Source organism: Schistocerca piceifrons, chromosome 10 (assembly GCF_021461385.2).
Source record: "Schistocerca piceifrons isolate TAMUIC-IGC-003096 chromosome 10, iqSchPice1.1, whole genome shotgun sequence".
Taxonomy (NCBI): Eukaryota; Metazoa; Arthropoda; class Insecta; order Orthoptera; family Acrididae; genus Schistocerca; species Schistocerca piceifrons.
The window spans coordinates 2,604,449-2,621,954 of record NC_060147.1 but is presented as its reverse complement, the minus strand read 5'-3'; the positions used below and the strand labels follow the sequence as shown (position 1 = coordinate 2,621,954).

Genomic DNA, 17,506 nt, shown 5'->3' with positions numbered 1-17,506 from the left:
TATCGAAAAACAGTTTCCACAAAAGCAACGTTAACTGCAATTCGCAGTCACAATGATAAGCACTTCATGCCAGAAGAGAAAAATCGATCTACAACGAAAAAGAGAAGAGCTGTACAGCGCATTCTGTTTGGAAGGGCTGACCCAGCGGAGAGCCATAAAATAGCGGTGTCTTTGCTGAAAGATCGGGATGAAGAAGCTGATATTTCGTCGTGTCAAAACACTGCAACAATGACTCACGTTTGTGAGAAAATGGACAGTGGGCAAAATAAAGTTGTGATAAAGCAGGCTGGAACAATATAAAGCCAGCCATAAACACTGTGATCAAGTGCTTTCTATTTTAGTTTCGTATTATCTAGAATGTAGCGTGGAAACCCAGGATGACGTCGTTCCGTCTGCTACGCGATCGATGCTAGACCGCTACCCTTCGGCTCTCTTCGGCGCTATTCGGGACAGCGTCTCACAGTATCGATTGCGAGACCGTGTGTGTAGGTGTGTACATGTTGCGCGCATCGTAAGCAAGCGGAGCGCGGTAAGTTCTGTGCTTATTTCCTTTACACGTTTAACTCAATCCTCGTATTGTTTAGTTTTTGTTTCAAATTCGCGAACTATCGGACCTTACTACGGCAATGTGTCCGTGCAGTATATACAGCTAGACGACGAGTTTTATTTCTTTATTTAGCATCAAAGCCACCGTACAAACGGTATTGGACTTGCCATACATAGAAATTAAAAATATGGAATGTACGAAATGTAACTGCTTACAACATTTACCAGTAAATTTATAGTTTCTTTGCATGTGAATGGTATATAATAGTTTGTTTCCCAGTAATAACTACATATAGAATAACGAGTAATAAAGGTAGTAAAATACTATAGTATAAACTGAAACATACAAAGATATAAGCTACTCACAGGACTTACCAGAGAACTGCATTATATTGGAGATAAGTTTATAAAATCATTTCCTTGATATGAGAGGGATTCATATACTGAGTTGCAACGTTTATGGGTTACAAAATTTTCAAAGTTCCAACTTAAAATTTATATCATCCGTTAAGTCTTTAATGCATTGTAGAGCTTATATGATTCTGAGTTGCTGATGTTTTTATTTGTTCGGTGTGTAGATTATTCCTATTCCATATGTTAGAGTTGTTATAGTCGGCATTTGTGTGGAGAGTGCTTAGATTTGCTTTGGTTAAGAGTACACTTTTAAATATATAGAGTGATGACAGAGTAAGTATTTCTAATGTCTTGAAAAGAGACCTGTAGATAGGTTTGTACGGCTGTGGGTAATTATTCGAACAACTCATTTTTGTAAGATAAAATTTCTTTTTAATCAGATTCTGAGTTTGCCGAGAATGCTATTCCATATGAGGCAACGGAATGAAAATATTCCAAGTCTGCCATTCTGATGCCTTCTAAAGTGGAAACACTTGCGACAACACTCAGTGGAAATCAGTGAAGTCTGTGTAGAAGAAATCTTACATTATGTTTCCAATTTATAGCCTCATCTATAAGAATCCCTACAAGTTCTGCAAACTGCACTCTCTCTGTTAGTCTGTCATCCAGTAATAGATTAATGTCTTCAACCTGAGTGCAATTTATTTGCATTGCATTCATTGTAAGTTTATTTGCACGAAACCGAGTCTAAATACTTTTTTACTGCTTCATCAGTAGTGGAATGTGATGAGTCTAAAATTGAGTGACTTCAAACCCTCGTCATTGCATGTAATACGATTTTGGCTGTATCATATTGTAGCTGTAAGTCATTTACGTATATCCTCTTCAGTCCCGAGCATATATTAAAATTTCAAGTGAGCTAAATGTGTGTTAACTGCAATCTGTTAATGCTAGTTAACTATGAATGACCTCAAAAAAAGTTTTTAACCACTCACAATTTTTTATAGATGGTATCACGCATGATGCCTTGGGACTCAAGCAGCGCATTTATACACACAACTATGCAGTTTCATTTTGATTTATTCCAAAAAAATTCCAGTCAGAAATATTACACACATTGTTCATATTTTCTGTAGATACCATGATAGGTGAAAACAGAAATTTGGTATCAAAATTTTTAACCATATTATGGATACAATTAAAAATATATAAACGAAATTACCATAGCAAAATGTGTCAAATTATTGCCCCTCTTTTGGTATTATCACAAGTATCAATAAATTAACAACACTTACACTAAATTTATTTTAGTTTTTGTGGAATTTGTTAAAACAGTTCCCCTCAGCAATGAAGCAAGGGAACATTTTGCACTGCTCACATTGCACAAAAGCAAGACCTCCACAGCCTTCTGCCCAGCATTTTGACCTGTTCTTCTGAACATGATTCATCATTTCAGGCAAATGAAGCTTGCTTGCTTTTCTTTTTTCCATTGGTGGTAGTGGGATGAGACATCATGGTCTTTTCCTTCATCTTCGGAGTCTAGTTCTTGCTCCACAGGTTCGATCAGTAAACTTGACCGTGGGTGAAAATCCACCAAATTTTCTGCAATATCAAGCTTGAACTGATAGTATGGCACTGTATGTTTCTTTGCAATACCATTCTGCATTGCAGTCTCTCTGTATTCCAACCATGCAGCAGCAATTGCAAAATCAATAAAGTGATGAATCACTCTGATGGTCCATTTGTGGGCCTGGGCTCTCATGCCATACTTTCCCACCATCCTATCTAACTGGTCAACACCTCCCATGTAAGTATTGTATGCCTTTACTACACATGGGCGAGGAACTTCAATGTACTTTTTCTCTTTTTTTGACCACCAAGTGCATTTTTCAGTTGGCTCAACACCTGGTTCTGTTGAAGCCAAATAAATCACTCAGTTGTCAAACCATTTGATAATTGCTAGGTTCCCGTCATTCCTTACCACCTGATCATGGCTGCCTCTTGTTTTTCTCATTGTTGTATCTTCCTCAAACCGTATACGTCTGGGGATGCAACTCAGCATTATTGTGCCAGTGGCAGTAATGTTCCTGTCTCTTAGTAACTTGTCGAGGAGGGGAACAGAAGTAAAATATCTGTCAACATAAATTGATGACTTCTCTGTCAATGTATCACTAAGTTTCACCACTACTCTGCCTCCTACATCTAATTTCCCTGGGGGGGGGGCACTTTTTCAGACTGAATTTCTTTCCCTTTTCCTTCATACATACAGAAATCCAGGGGTATGCCATGAGGGTGTGCCATGACAAAATTCTTCAAACCTTCTGGGTTAGGTTTTCGCTTTACATACTGCTTCATTTTCACTTGTCCATAAAACAATCATCTGCTCATCGATAGATATTTCCGTTGACTGATGGTTTTCTAAACATCCCTTTCTAACAGCCTCCAATATTGGTTTTATTTTCCAAAAGTGGTAATGTTTTCCTGTTTACTAACAGCACTGTCGTCAACTAATTTTATATTGTTCCTCAGTAGGTAAAATATGTCTCTTGAAACATTGTCTGCAACTAGTGGGTACCTACTTTTCCTCTCCCAGCACATTCTTGGATGCTGCAACAATGCTCACTCCCCAAAACTTGTCCATTTCTTCTACAGTACATTTTAGTGATTTTCCTGTTTTACTGACATGCCTATAATTTGTGAATTGAGACATATCCTTAAAAAATGCACCATGGAAGTATTTGCAAAAGTATTCAAATGGTTTCTTGAGTTCATCTGTGGCTACTGATGTGCTGGCAGCAATGTTGCATCGGAGGTTTTTGGAAGTGCTAAGCACCTGAAAACTAAAAAAAAAGGCAAATTAGTTTTTGTTTAAGTAAACCATCTGGTAAGAGACCGTAATTTCTTTAATAACAAAATCATCCTTACACATCTGTATACCTCCAAAACTCGCTTCTTTCTCGGATTTTAGCAAGAGGTACAGATTCTTCATCTGATGAACTTTCGTCACTTTGATTTCTTTGTATCAAAGCGTCATCTTCATCATCAGACTCTACGTCAGACTCATCTGGATCAATTCTGTTGACCAACTCTGTGATCTCTTCATCAGTCAAGCCTGAGAATCAAGCGGAAAACAAATATAACCTCACTTCCACTGACGTGAACAAAATCGACATTGAGTCCCAGGGTATAGTATGTAAAACGTTAATTTATAGTTGACTATTGAGTGAGTATTGTCTGTAGAGGTTTCCTAAGTTGTTAAAGCACGTGAAAGCACATGTAATTGATAAAATTATGTCTTTAACTTTGTTTCGCCGAGACATGCTGTGCAGTTCCAGAATCAGTATTTTCCAATCTGTGCTGTCACCTAGTGGCGCTTGGCAGAAGCACGAACAAGCGAGCTGCGTCCCAGAAAAAAATAATACCTGGAGGTATCATTTATGATACCTGGGGACTGAAGAGGATATGAGAACTAGTGGCCCTAAGATGCTGCCCTGCGGCACACCTCGGGGAACATCTTTTGTTTTGCTTTTGAAACTAAACTTGTTTTTCTATTCCAATTATCAGTGGTGAGCACCACAATCAGAGATCTGTTTTTGAGATATGACTGAAACCACATTTTAGCTCTTCCTCTGAAACCTGTTGCTTCCAGCTTATCAAGGAGTATTTCATGGCAGATGGTATCGAAGGCTTTAGAGTTTAGACAAATCCAAATGGTAAAAGTCTAGAATTGGGCCAATGGCGTACTTACGTTTTTCGTGAAGGAATGTTGTCAGCGCCTGCCGTGAGGCATGATAACAAATGAAGGCGTGGAGCTGTTTGTGCTACGCAAGCGGACGACGTGTCTCGAAGTAATACATTCAGAAGAGAGGGTGAAACAGTCCTGTAAACGAGGATTGTAAATTTAATTGATCCTCGTTTGAGTCGCAGCTATTTAAGCTGTACTACTATCTGCAAAACAAGGATATCGTCGAAACCCATGATTTATCCAAAAAAGCAGTGAAATATTTTTCTGCTCTGTGTTGCTACGGAATCGACTTGTGTGAGCACGCTAACAAGGAGAAGTGTGATCGACGTTTTGAATCTATCACCTGCATTTCTTCTTGGTGTAGCAATTTTAATGGCCAGTAGTGTAAACAAGTATTCTTTGGACAAATATATTATACTTGAATTGAAATGTGATTACATTTTCACGCAATTTGGGTGCATAGATCCTGAGAAATCAGTACCCAGAACAACCACCTCTGGCCGTAGTAGAAATCAGTACCCAGAACAACCACCTCTGGTCGTAGTAAAGGTCTCGATACGCCTGGGCATTGAGTCAAACAGAGCTTGGATGGCGTGTACAGGTACAGCTGCCCATGCACCTTCAACAAGTTACCACAGTTCATTAAGAGTAGTGACTGGCGTATTGTGACGAGCCAGTTGCTCGGCCACCATTGACCAGACATTTTCAGTTTGTGAGAGATCTGGAGAATGTGCTGGCCAGGGCAGCAGTAGAACATTTTCTGTATCTAGAAAGGCCCGTACAGGACCTGAAACATGCGGTCGTGCATTATCCTGCTGAAATGTAGGGTTTCGCAGGGATCGAATGAAGCGTAGAATCACGGGTCGTAACACATCTGAAATGTAACGTCCACTGTTGAAAGTGCCGTCAGTGCGAACAAGAGGTGACCGAGACGCGCAACCAATGGCACCCCATACCATCACGCCGGGTGATACGCCAGTATGGCGATGACGAATACACGCTTCCAATGTGCGTTCACCGTGATGTCGTCAAACACGGATGCGACCATCATGATGCTGTAAACAGAACCTGGATTCATCCGAAAAAATGACGTTTTGCCATTCATGCACCCCGGTTCGTCGTTGAGTGCACCATCGCAGGCGCTCCTGTCTGTGATGCACCGTCAAGGGTAACCGCAGCCATGGTCTCCGAGCTGATAGTCCGTGCTGCTTCAAACGTCGTCGAACTGTTCGTGCAGATGGTTGTTGTCATGCAAACGTCTCCATCTGTTGACTAAGGGATGGAGACGTGGCTGCACGATCCGTTACGGCCATGCGGATAAGATGCCTGTCACTCACAAGGGCATACCCAGGATCTGAACTGGCGGGGGGGAGGGGGGGGGGGGGGGCAGGTCATACTAGTCTCAGGAAACAAGGACTCGAGACAACATACAGTACTTCTTATTAAATGAAACAGTAAACCAGTGAAAAACTGCTTTTAATAAACATTTTAAATACAAGAATGCACTTGTGCAATCCGAGAAAACATGCAGCATTTCTTATTAAATAAAACAGTAAACTAGTGAAAAACTGCGAATATCTTCTAGGGGAGGGGGGCAGCTGCCCCCCCCCCCCTGCCTTTCGCTGGGTACGCCCATGGCCTGTCATCTCGACTGCTAGTGATACGAGGCCGTTGGGATCCAGCACGGCGTTCCGTATTACCCTTCTGAATCCACCGATTTTATATTCTGCTAACAGTCATTGGATCTCGACCAACCTGAGCTGCAATGTCGCGATACGATAAACCGCAATCGCGACAGGCTACAATCCGACCTTTATCAAAGTCGGAAACGTGATGGTACGCATTTCTTCTCCTTACACGAGGCATCATAACAACGTTTCACCAGGCAACGCCGATCAGCTGCTGTTTCTGTATGAGAAATCAGCTGGAAACTTTGCTCATGTCAGCACGTTGTAGGTGTCGCCACCGGCGCCAACCTTGTGTGAATGCTCTGAAAAGCTAATCATTCGCATATCACAGCATCTTCTTCCTTTCGGTTAAATTTCGCGTCCTTAGCACGTCATCTTCGTGGTGTAGGAATTTTAATGGCCAGTAGTGTATCTACATGGTCATGTGTACTGAAGAACGGGATACAACCTTTCGACTTTGACCAATGATGTCATAGATTACTCATAGATATTATTTGTTTACTTGCGAGCCATAGATAATAAATAGGTTGTCTGCTGTGGATAAGCGCCATCATTGTACATTGAAAAAAAAGAATGTGGCTTTAAAAGACAGCGCTAGACTCGCATAAGATTTTTTTCGTGTGCGTCGATTTAAATAATTGGTTCTTTCCAATTCAGTCGGTACTTAATTTCATTCTTAGTAAGTTTGAGATAATTTGGACGAATAGTTTTTTAATTTAGAAATATTTTTAGTTTTTCATTTTCGTTTGTAGGTATGGATATAGATGATTTAAAGGAGCCTGTGGGCGTAGACATGATGGAAACCATTCGATTTCTGCAAATGTCTGGTCTTCTTGCCGATTACGTTCGACATCGTGAGTGCGGCGACCATATGCTTCTGATAAGAGTGTCTGCTCGTCGTACTCACGATTTACTCGTATGGAGGTGTAGCAAGGATCGGCTATGGCACTCAATTAGACGAGGAACATGGTTTCAGCAATCTAACCTGGCCTTGAAGGATATAAAAAAATACATACTGATGGTGTTTGAGGTATCCTGTGTGGCTGCGTGTGCGTGAATGTCGTGTATCTGAGCATACCATTGTAGACTGGTGCTCGTTTTGTATAATATATAAACGAAGTACAACAGGAGGGAACCTGCGGTAGGATTATGGATTTGGGGGGCTGTAATTTCACGGCCTAATCGGACGAAGAAAGTTTTGGTGAAATTAATTGAAGATGATGTTGCAGAGGATTCCGTTGTCATTTCTGATGGTTTTTCTACATACAGGGGTTTTCAGCATCTTGTTGTCAATCATAATATTGAATTGAGATCTACATCGACTGGGGCTTGAACCAATAGTACAGAAGGTTATTGGTCAGCCAGAAAATCTGCACTACTAAAGGCGAAAAGACCGACACACGTAAAATTTGTTTCCCGTGTGTCGTCCTCTTCCGCCTTTGCGTAGTTGAAGTGAAGTACAGGTTGCCAATGTAACGTACGTCGATTTCCTCGTTTTCGTTAGCAGTAGTATCCTATTTGTATTTTCTGCCTTCGCTATTAATATTAACTACGTAAGAACAGACTATTAGTGATAGCGAAGGCGAAAGAAACAACGCCTGTAAAATTTGTATCCCGTATTTCAGTTGACTTATGCAGTTCAGCTGAAAATAGGATACTAATACAAACTAAACCGAAGAAATCCACGTACATTACATTTGTGTCCCGTACTGCAGTTAACCTACACAGCTTGACTGCAGTTCGAGATACAGTTCATAAATATGTCAGGTGAAGTATTCTATGCTACAGCTACTTCTATCCCTTTTCTTTCCTTTATTTTTTACAGAAGTATTAGGACTCAAACAAGCGATTCCCTTAACATTATGGTCGAAATATTACTGGCTGCTATCCGTTTTTTTCCTGCGTTTATGAACACTCCTCTCAGCTGTTAAATCTGTGTAACAGATGATCTCTGGCAAATTATGACGTCATTGGCCAAAGCCGACGGGTTGTATCCCGTTCTTCGGTAGTCCCCAATCGACCTGCGTGAGCACGCTAACAAGGAGAGGTTTGATCGACTTTTTGAAGTATCTACATGGTAATGTATGGCTATTATTGTGCAAAAAAGTTGCTCATCTGGTAACAAAAATACATTTTTCACACTACTACACAAGCATAAATAGATTATTCCATCTTTTTTTAGCTGATCGAAATTGTCAAATAATTGCATATTATGGTAGGTAAATATAATTAAATTCATATGTATAAAAATTTCAATTGGAAAAAGAATGATATAAAGAAAAAATGAAATAAATGGTTCAAATGGCTCTAAGCACTATGATATAAAGAAAAAATGAAATAAATGGTTCAAATGGCTCTAAGCACTATGGGACTTAACTTCTTAGGTTATCAGTCCACTCGAACTTAGAACTAATTAAACCTAACTAACCTAAGGACATCACCCACACCCATGCCCGAGGTAGGATTCGAACCTGCGACCGTAGCGCTCGCGCGGTTCCAGACTGTAGCGCCTAGAACCGCACGGCCACTCCGGCCGGCTGAAATAAATAAAAACTCTCATACTGTGATTAAAATAATTTTAACAAAGGAATAGAAATAAATTGCATTTAAACCAGTTAATGGAATAAAAATAATGGTCGAAGCAATTTCGATAAAGATCTAAAAATAAACAAATTTTTTGCTTGGGATAAGGTTCAAATCAATAGTCTACCGGATGAGAAGTTGTTATCCTATCCATTATACCACACAAAGGGAAGATGTAATGCAAGCTTTTTTTAGCACTGTTATCATACTAATTTCGGAATGTTTTATCCGTCAGTTACTCGCAAACGAGGGCCCACGAGAGTGAATGGCTGCAGTGTGGTACCTGCGTCACCGTTCAAAAAGTTGATGGACCTCTGCTTGTAAGTGGACCAATGTTTTTTAATTAAATAACGGGAGAAGGTAGGTGGATCAATCTTTATTAATACATCGAACATGCGATTCTATTATTAATAAACATTGATCCTCTACCTTCTCCCGTGATTGAACTAAAAAACATCGATCCGCTCCATTTACTCGGAGTAGCAACTTTTGCTGCACTTTCGGATGATTCCATCCACACAAGTTTGTGACTCTTTAAAAGTCATTTCACCACCGCATTTGATGCATTTTCGTGCCTCTGCAATTAATCCAAGCGTCATGCACCCACGGACGATGTCGCCGTGCACAACTAAATTATTTAAATCAGTTCCCTTCATAGCACTCGCTGCCATAATCGCATAATATTCCTCTCGGAACTCGCTAATACACCGAAAAGCAACAAACGAGACACTGGTTTCAGTTTTGGCGCTAGAAACACATTGACACTCCTCTTGCGTCTGATTGGTTATGTTAGAGAATCGTGCTATTGGCTACGCGAAACTGACATATTGGCAACCTATGAGCACTAGATCAAGCATCGCCGTGACTACCGCTGACCCGGATCATGACTTCAACCGATTTAAATTGATTCCTACGAAACTTTTTATTTTTCGCCGAACATTTAATTGTGTCTTGCGTGTAGTCTATGAGCGCAATTTCCGTACTGCGTCTTGGACAGAGACCGTGATGGCTGCAATTCTGAAGTTCATTGTTGGCTGGGTAAATAGTGACTTTCAATTTCTTCAGCTCCTGTGATATTTTTGAGAAAGCAGAAAAAAGTGATATGGGATGGCAGTTTTATATTTTACGTCTGCCTCACTTTTGGTACCTTAACTGCAAAGGAAACACTAAAGGATAAATTTTCAATGAGTGCTGAAGGTTTTGTAGTCTGCACTGCAGTCTTCACTATCCTTGCCACTGGTATTTCATCTTCCCCTGCTGCCATTTTTGTTGTTAAGCTCCTAGTCACCCTAATTTACATCTTGTTCATCTGTTGAAGGAATGCTGCAGGCAAGAAGTTTAGCTAAGGAAGAACTTAAATTAAGAAGGAAAATAATTTTAGTTTCTGCCCCGTGGTGCACAGTTTTGGGTGCAATGGTACTGTTCCTCGATGAACATTTCAGTTTAACATTTGACATCTCATATAAATCTTGTGATCAAGGCAAAAATTGCGGAACTATGAAGTGTGTTGTGTATGTCTAGCAGTGGGTCCGCAGTAAGTTTTCTTCTCCCTCTTTCTGTAATCTTAAGAGAAACAAATTTGTTCAAAAAACAAACTTAGTTCTAGGTCTAATGCAAATTGTTGCTTCTTGCGAGTATCCAAGGTAGCCAATAGAATTTTATACATACTGGATACGCTGCTGTGTTATTGTTGTCAGAAGTTTAGTGGAGAAACATTTTCACTTGCTCTGGCGAAAAAAAAAACTGGAAAATCTGCATTAACACCTGGTGCCCCTCTGTTGTCTGTGTGCATACTACTATTTCAGACACTTATCTTTGATCTCAATTTTATTAACATCGTTATTGGTGAACTGGTCCCAGAATTAAGAATCAGGAAAATGGATGATCTACAGGAATTATACAAGTGATGGTACTTAATCTGTACTCTAGTGTTTCTGAATTGTTTGTGAATGTTGTTAGTGCAGCATTGACTTAAATCTGTGTGTCACTCGATCTTTTGGGAGTTTGTGTTAACTTGACAGTGAGTTATTTTTTTGTTGTTGTTGCTAGTTATTGGCAACTGATTTCTTTTCCGTTTTGAAATTGTTAGTTCGTCATATGGTTAATAGTTCGATGCTATTTGGTAGTATGTTAGTTGGTATGGATTTTACAGTATGTTAGTTGGTATGGATTTTACAACGAAATTTATTTTAGTGACGTTATGGACGACATATTGTATGTACTAGAAATAGGGGTGTCCTCCATCTTGACACCAACACAGATCAAAGTAGATGGGCGGAATCGGAATGTATTGCTGATGAGTGGTCCATCAAAGAGAATCCAGCTGTAGAGACTTCAGTTGGAAACTACTGTAGAAATTTTTAAACAGTGGGAAATCCAGGACAGAATATTCATAACATTATGAAAAGGACATAGTGAAGATGCTGAGTCCCAGACAGGCACAACAAAACGAAGCAGTCTTCTTGTTGTGCCTGTCTGTAACACAACATCTCCGCTATATGGTGGGTAGCAGTCCATACTTTTCATAACATTGTACAAATTACATAATATTGTACACATTTTTACATGTTTATGAGTGAAGTATGGAGTTTCTACAGAAAAACTCCTTCTGCAAAACATGTCTTTTTTTGTTTACATGTGTGTGTTTTCACTTCGTGTATGCAAATCTTTCAACAGCCATGGTGCCTTGTTTTACTAAATTGGTATTAGTATTGAAAGCCTGTGATGCAAGGTAACACTGAAGTGGCACAATATTTGAATAAATAGTGTGAGTACACAGTTACAAAAAAAGACATATTCCCACACTTGGAAGTACATAACACAAGGTCCCATCCTTTAGAACTCATGCTTTAAATGATATATCTAAATTAATGTGATTCAAAAATGATCGCGGGGGTATCTATGATTACAGGGAAAAGGGGAGATAACTTGAAGAAGTATTGCACATTTTTGTCAGTTGAGCTTGTGCTAAGACTAAGATAAAGTGAAGATTAAAAATGCTCAACTCTCCTATGTGTCTCAAGGAACATTAAGCAAACAGAGTACAAGAGTTACAGTAGTGGGTTACTCGTGGAAAATTACTTACAGGAAGGAGGATGCTCATCAATAATAAATAGTTAAATGATGTTCTGTAAACTGGCATATGAATACAAGATGGGCTGTGGGTTGATAAATTATCTGTTCCATATAGAGTAGTGCTGGGAATCCACTTATGATCATCTGAAGAACAAATCGATATAGGCTATATGTTAACTATAGCAAAAAGTTTAAAATTACTTGAAAAATAGGAGATAAAAGTTACAGCAATTGAGTGAAATAGAAAAACAATTAAACAAAAAGTACTGTAATGATGGGCCTAGAAACAATCTATGTTTAATTCCCTTTTAGGAGCCAGAAAAAAGGTTTTATCCACATAAACAACTCTGTTAGGGTCATTTAACATATCCTTATGTTTCAGCGTTTCAGATGCTTTCTGGGATCAATTTCTTATTTCTGTCCTCTGTAGAAGAATCTCGAGTTCCATTAACCTTTACCATGTTTCTGTGACAAAAATTTACCTCTCTTATGAAAGCCACGGTATCACTTTTCTCAAGGTTGATTGTTTCTAATGCAGCCTACAAACTTCATGTATCTGCTCAAAAACTATTGAAAAGGCAGATATGTGGAGATTTACCTGGAAATCGCATGTTGAAACAGTCCAGAACCAAACCCACCAATATAATTAATTTTATTTTCGTATTTTCCATCTTTCAACAGAATGTAGGCCACAGTGCAATGTACATTCTTGTGGAGATCGACCAGAAATTTTATTTACTAATATTCTTGGAGCATTGTACAACTTGTTTGCAGTAGTAGCCATATTACCATCAACAATAGTCTCTTGTGCGTTTTAACTTTGCTTATTCATTCGTTGACTTCAAAACTTTGAGCTAAAAAACATTATATTTTCATAATATGGGTAGCATATTTCACTATTATGAGGTTAGATAAATTAATATGAGATGTTCAGGCAAGACAATTAATTAGGTATATCTTGATATAAAAAACAGCAGAAATATTTCAAATATGCCTAATTAAATAAAATTTGTCTACGTAGAATGCAGACCAAAACTGTATTATAGATGCATTGTACGTATTTTTAGAAGTGGCCAAAATAGGTTACATGTCTCTACTTGTGCCGTAACAGTGAACCAAGATCTTGTAATGGCCATAGAAATTCAGTGGTTTGGTTGGTTGGTTGGTTTAAAGATTAAAGGGACCAAACTGCAATGGCCATCGGTCCCTTGTTTCAGAAACACACAGAGCACAGTGAAACCATACATTAGTCATTCTAACCACTAAAAGCAAAACTCCGGGGGAAGAAAAGCCCCAAGGTCAATAATAAAGAAACATGGAAAACGGTTTTTGAGTTGCATCATATTTAACGTGTAAGAAATGAAACTATAATTCTTAGCCCTACCTCCCAAAAGACACAGTTTTATTTAAATGTGTAGGAAACTAAAATCAGATTATGCTTTCCGTAAAGGAAACGCTACAAAACTCATCTTTTTCAAAAAATTATGACTCCAAACATGAACAGACAAAGAAATGCGCCGGCCGAAGTGGCCGTGCGGTTAAAGGCACTGCAGTCTGGAACCGCAAGACTGCTACGGTCGCAGGTTCGAATCCTGCCTCGGGCATGGATGTTTGTGATGTCCTTAGAACTAGTTAAACATAACTAACCTAAGTTCTAGGGGACTAATGACCTCAGCAGTTGAGTCTCATAGTGCTCAGAGCCATTTGAACCATTTGAACAAAGAAATGTTTCAATATCTAATGGAATCGAACAGTTCATATTGATCATACCTGTTGGTGTTCAAAAGAAGCTTTACAGTTCAGTAATCACATCAAATTGGCCATAAGTGGTGTAGTGGCCAGAACTGGAGACTTGGCCCTAATTAGTAAATGTTGGGTCTTGTGAAGAGTCCTAGTATTTCTTATATGCTTTAAAGTATGATGTCTTATAAATCTGTTACGTAAATGGTGACTTGGATGTTTTCGTTTATATTGTATGTACCCGATTATACAATGACCTTGAACTTAAAAAGACACCCCTTTTTCTTGAGAAGTTTCTTGAGGAAAAATTATTTTTTTAAATATTCTCACTAATCAAAATTTCAAACTTTTTCTGCCTAAACAGCTAACATACACCTAAGCTACACTCGTGCCATTTATTGTTTTATAAGGAGAAATAAAAAAAGAAACTGTTTACATTAAGTTTTACTTCACTACCTTTTTTGTTTACTTAGACTGCTCTTCTGTTGTATCAATATTTTTCATCATCATGCCGTCATGATCCTACAGGGTGATGATTATTGAACTACACGAAATAAAAACATCAAAACTTCTGAACGGTTTGCGTTAGGACGTTCAAGCTGCACTGTTGGCAGTGGGGCATGATGGGAATTAGTGGTTTGGTTTATCGACAGAGTTGACTTTCATTTAGAAGGGTTCGTCAAGAAGCAAAATTGGTGCGTTTGTGGGACTGAGAATCCGCATTTCGCAATCGAGAAGTCCTCCACCCTCAACGGATGGCTGTGTTCTGTGCAATGTCCAGTCACGGAATAATCCGTGAGATATTCCTTGATTGCACAGAGATTATTGAATGGAACATGGTTTTGGAAGACGATTTCATCCCCATTATCCAAAGTGACCCTGATTTCGACAAGATCTGGTTCATGCAAGACGGATCTCGACCCCATCGAAGCAGGAGAGTGTTTAATGTTCTGGAGGCGCACTTTGGAGACCGAATTCCTGTCTCAATGGCCGGCATATTCTCCGGATCTGAACACATGCGACTCGTTTTTGTGGGGATATATTAAAGACAAGGAGTACAGAAATAGCCCTAAAACGATTGCTCAGCCGAAAACAGCCATTCGGATCATCGACAGCATTTATGTTCCGACGCTTCAGTTGGTCATGCAGAATTTCGCAGTTTGTCTGCTCCAGCCATATCACCGCCAACGATGGCAGGCATATCGAACATGTCATAATCTAAATCCGAATATCTGTAGAGATGTTGAATAAAGTATGTGAACGCCGTAGTTTGTACCTAATTTACATTTTTTTCATATAGTTCAATAATTGTCACCCTGTATATCTTCATTGTCACAAATACAGGGTGACACAATAATGGGTATGTTTGAAATGAGTAGTGGCAGCCATGGGCAGGTGGCAGCACTGCGTGTGCGTGACAGCTAGTAAACAGTCCGCCATTTCAGTAATCGTGGATCAGTGTAAATGACAGCAGCGTGCGTTAGCCATAAAAATGTTTTATGAAAATAATGATGGTTTGGTAGCGGCGCAGAGGGAATTTGGACGTTTTTATAATTTAGGCAGTCATGATGCCGTTCCGTCAAAACGCGCGATATAATAAATAACTTTGAAGAGACTGGATCTGCCCTAAAGAAGAAACCAACAGGACGACCGAGAAGTGTGCTTTCTCCAGCGAACGCTGATGTTCTACGCAGGTGTGTCTTACGCAGCCCACGGGTTTCAATTCGTAAGCGAGCAGCAGTGGTTTGAATGTCCCGACAGAGTGTTTCGCAGAATTATTCATCTTGATTTAAAACTTCATCCGCACAAACTACAACTGAAGGACAACGATTAGGATTCTGTCAACAAATAACAAAAATAAACAACGACGATAAATTTTAAAATGAGCTGCTACGTCGTAAAGAGAAAATAAATACCTAACTTGACCTTTGACTTTGACACAGATAAGACAGGTACTGCATTTAAAACTCTCTTTTGATTTTTTTGCCTAGATGCGTACATATTAAAATTTTTTACCAGTCTAATACAAATAGTCTGTAAAAACATTTGACTATAGATGAATATGTTTTCTTCGTGGCTGCTGTAAGGAGAGAGAGGTTAGGTACAGGATGAGTTGGCGGTCGGAGGTTTCCGTTTCTCACAAGGGAACCTCCCCATCGAACCCCCCCCCCCCCCCCCCCCCACTTATTTAGTTATAAGTTGGCACAGTGGATAGGCCTTGAAAAACTGAACTCAGCTCAATCGAGAAAACAGCAAGTTGTGTGGAACTATGAAAAAAATAAGCAAAATATACAAACTGAGTTGTCCATACGCAAGATAGGCAACATCAAGGATAGCAAGAGCTCAGGAGCGGTGTGGTCCCGTGGTTAGCGTGAGCAGCTGCGGAATGAGAGGTCCTTGGTTCAAGCCTTCGCTCGAGTGAAAAGGTTACTTTATTTATTTTCGCAAAGTTAAGATCTGTCCTTTCGTTCATAGACGTCTCTGTTCACTGTAGTAAGTTTAGTGTCTGTGTTTTGCGACCGCACCGCAAAATCGTGCGATTAGTAGACGAAAGGACGTGCCTCTCCCATGGGAATCGAAAACATTTGATCGCAAGGTCATAGGTCAACCGATTCCTCCACAGGAAAACACGTCTGTTATGTTCTATACGACACTGGTGACGGCATGTGCGTCACATGACAGGAATATGTTGCCGATCCACCCAACTTGTACGCTTGGCGAATGGGTAAAAAGATTCTTCTACCTTGCCCGATTTAAGTTTTCTTGTGGATGTGATAATAACTCCCAAGAAAGTAGCGAACAGTCAACTGCCAGCCAGGAGCCTCGTTAGCAGAAATACTCTCTCTTTCGTGCACTGTTCGTTTAGGTGTAGCGTCCCCATACTACGGCGCAGTTACTTCGCATCGGACGGACGGACGGACAGATAATAATTGTCTGAAAATAAAAAAATTAAACTTTTCACTCGAGGGAAGACTTGAACCAAGGACCTGTCATTCCACAGCTGCTCACGCTAACCACAGGACCACGGCGCTCCTTGGGTCCGTTGATGTTGCCTGTCTTCCCATGGACTACTCAGTTTGTATATTTTGCTTATTTTTTTCATAGTTCCACACAACTTCTTCCTGTTTTCTCGATTGATCTGTGTTCAGTTTTTCAAGGCCTATACACTGTGCCAGCTTATAACTAAATCTGAGGGGGGTGCGATGGGGAGGTTCCCTTGTCAGAGAACACCAGGGAAAGTCGGAGAAAACTGCTACAACTCGCGATGAAGACTCCGTCTCTCGTGGCAGCTACAATACTCACAGTTGCCGTAAGATTTTCTGGAAACACTTGCAGAATGGGAAGGTATAACAACAGTGGTAGTATGATGATATCTTCTGACTAACAAACTGACGCTTAGGGAGCGTCTCGAACACACAGGCAGACGGCGAAATATTGCGCGTCGTTCGGACCGTGATAGTAGCAGATTCGCCCAGTATTATTAATTCGCGAAGAAATCACTATGCACTGTATTACTTAACACACTAATAGTTGTATGAAGGCCCAGGGATCCAACACCGAATAAAAGTTCGTAGACGATATTTACCTTCTTTTTCACATTTTTTTATTCTTTATAATTGCGATTACAAGTTGTATCTCCCTTGCACTTCAAATTTACTTGTATATGCATACTTACCTGACCTCAAAAAATCACAACGTCCAATCCGCATTCCTTACCTCCAACAATTACAAAAAAAACATAATGCTTTTTCACAGAAAAGAGCGTTGTCGCCAC

General features: G+C 39.8%; 1 protein-coding gene across 1 annotated transcript in view; it reads left to right on the top strand.

Moving 5' to 3' along the window:
- The first annotated feature begins 458 nt into the window (after nt 1-458).
- The window catches only part of LOC124719007, a 138,966-nt gene continuing 121,918 nt past the window's right edge, over nt 459-17,506 (top strand). The window contains exon 1 of the mRNA XM_047244676.1: nt 459-529. The gene's annotated coding sequence lies outside the window, so the exon portion shown is untranslated. The remainder of the gene's footprint in view (nt 530-17,506) is intronic.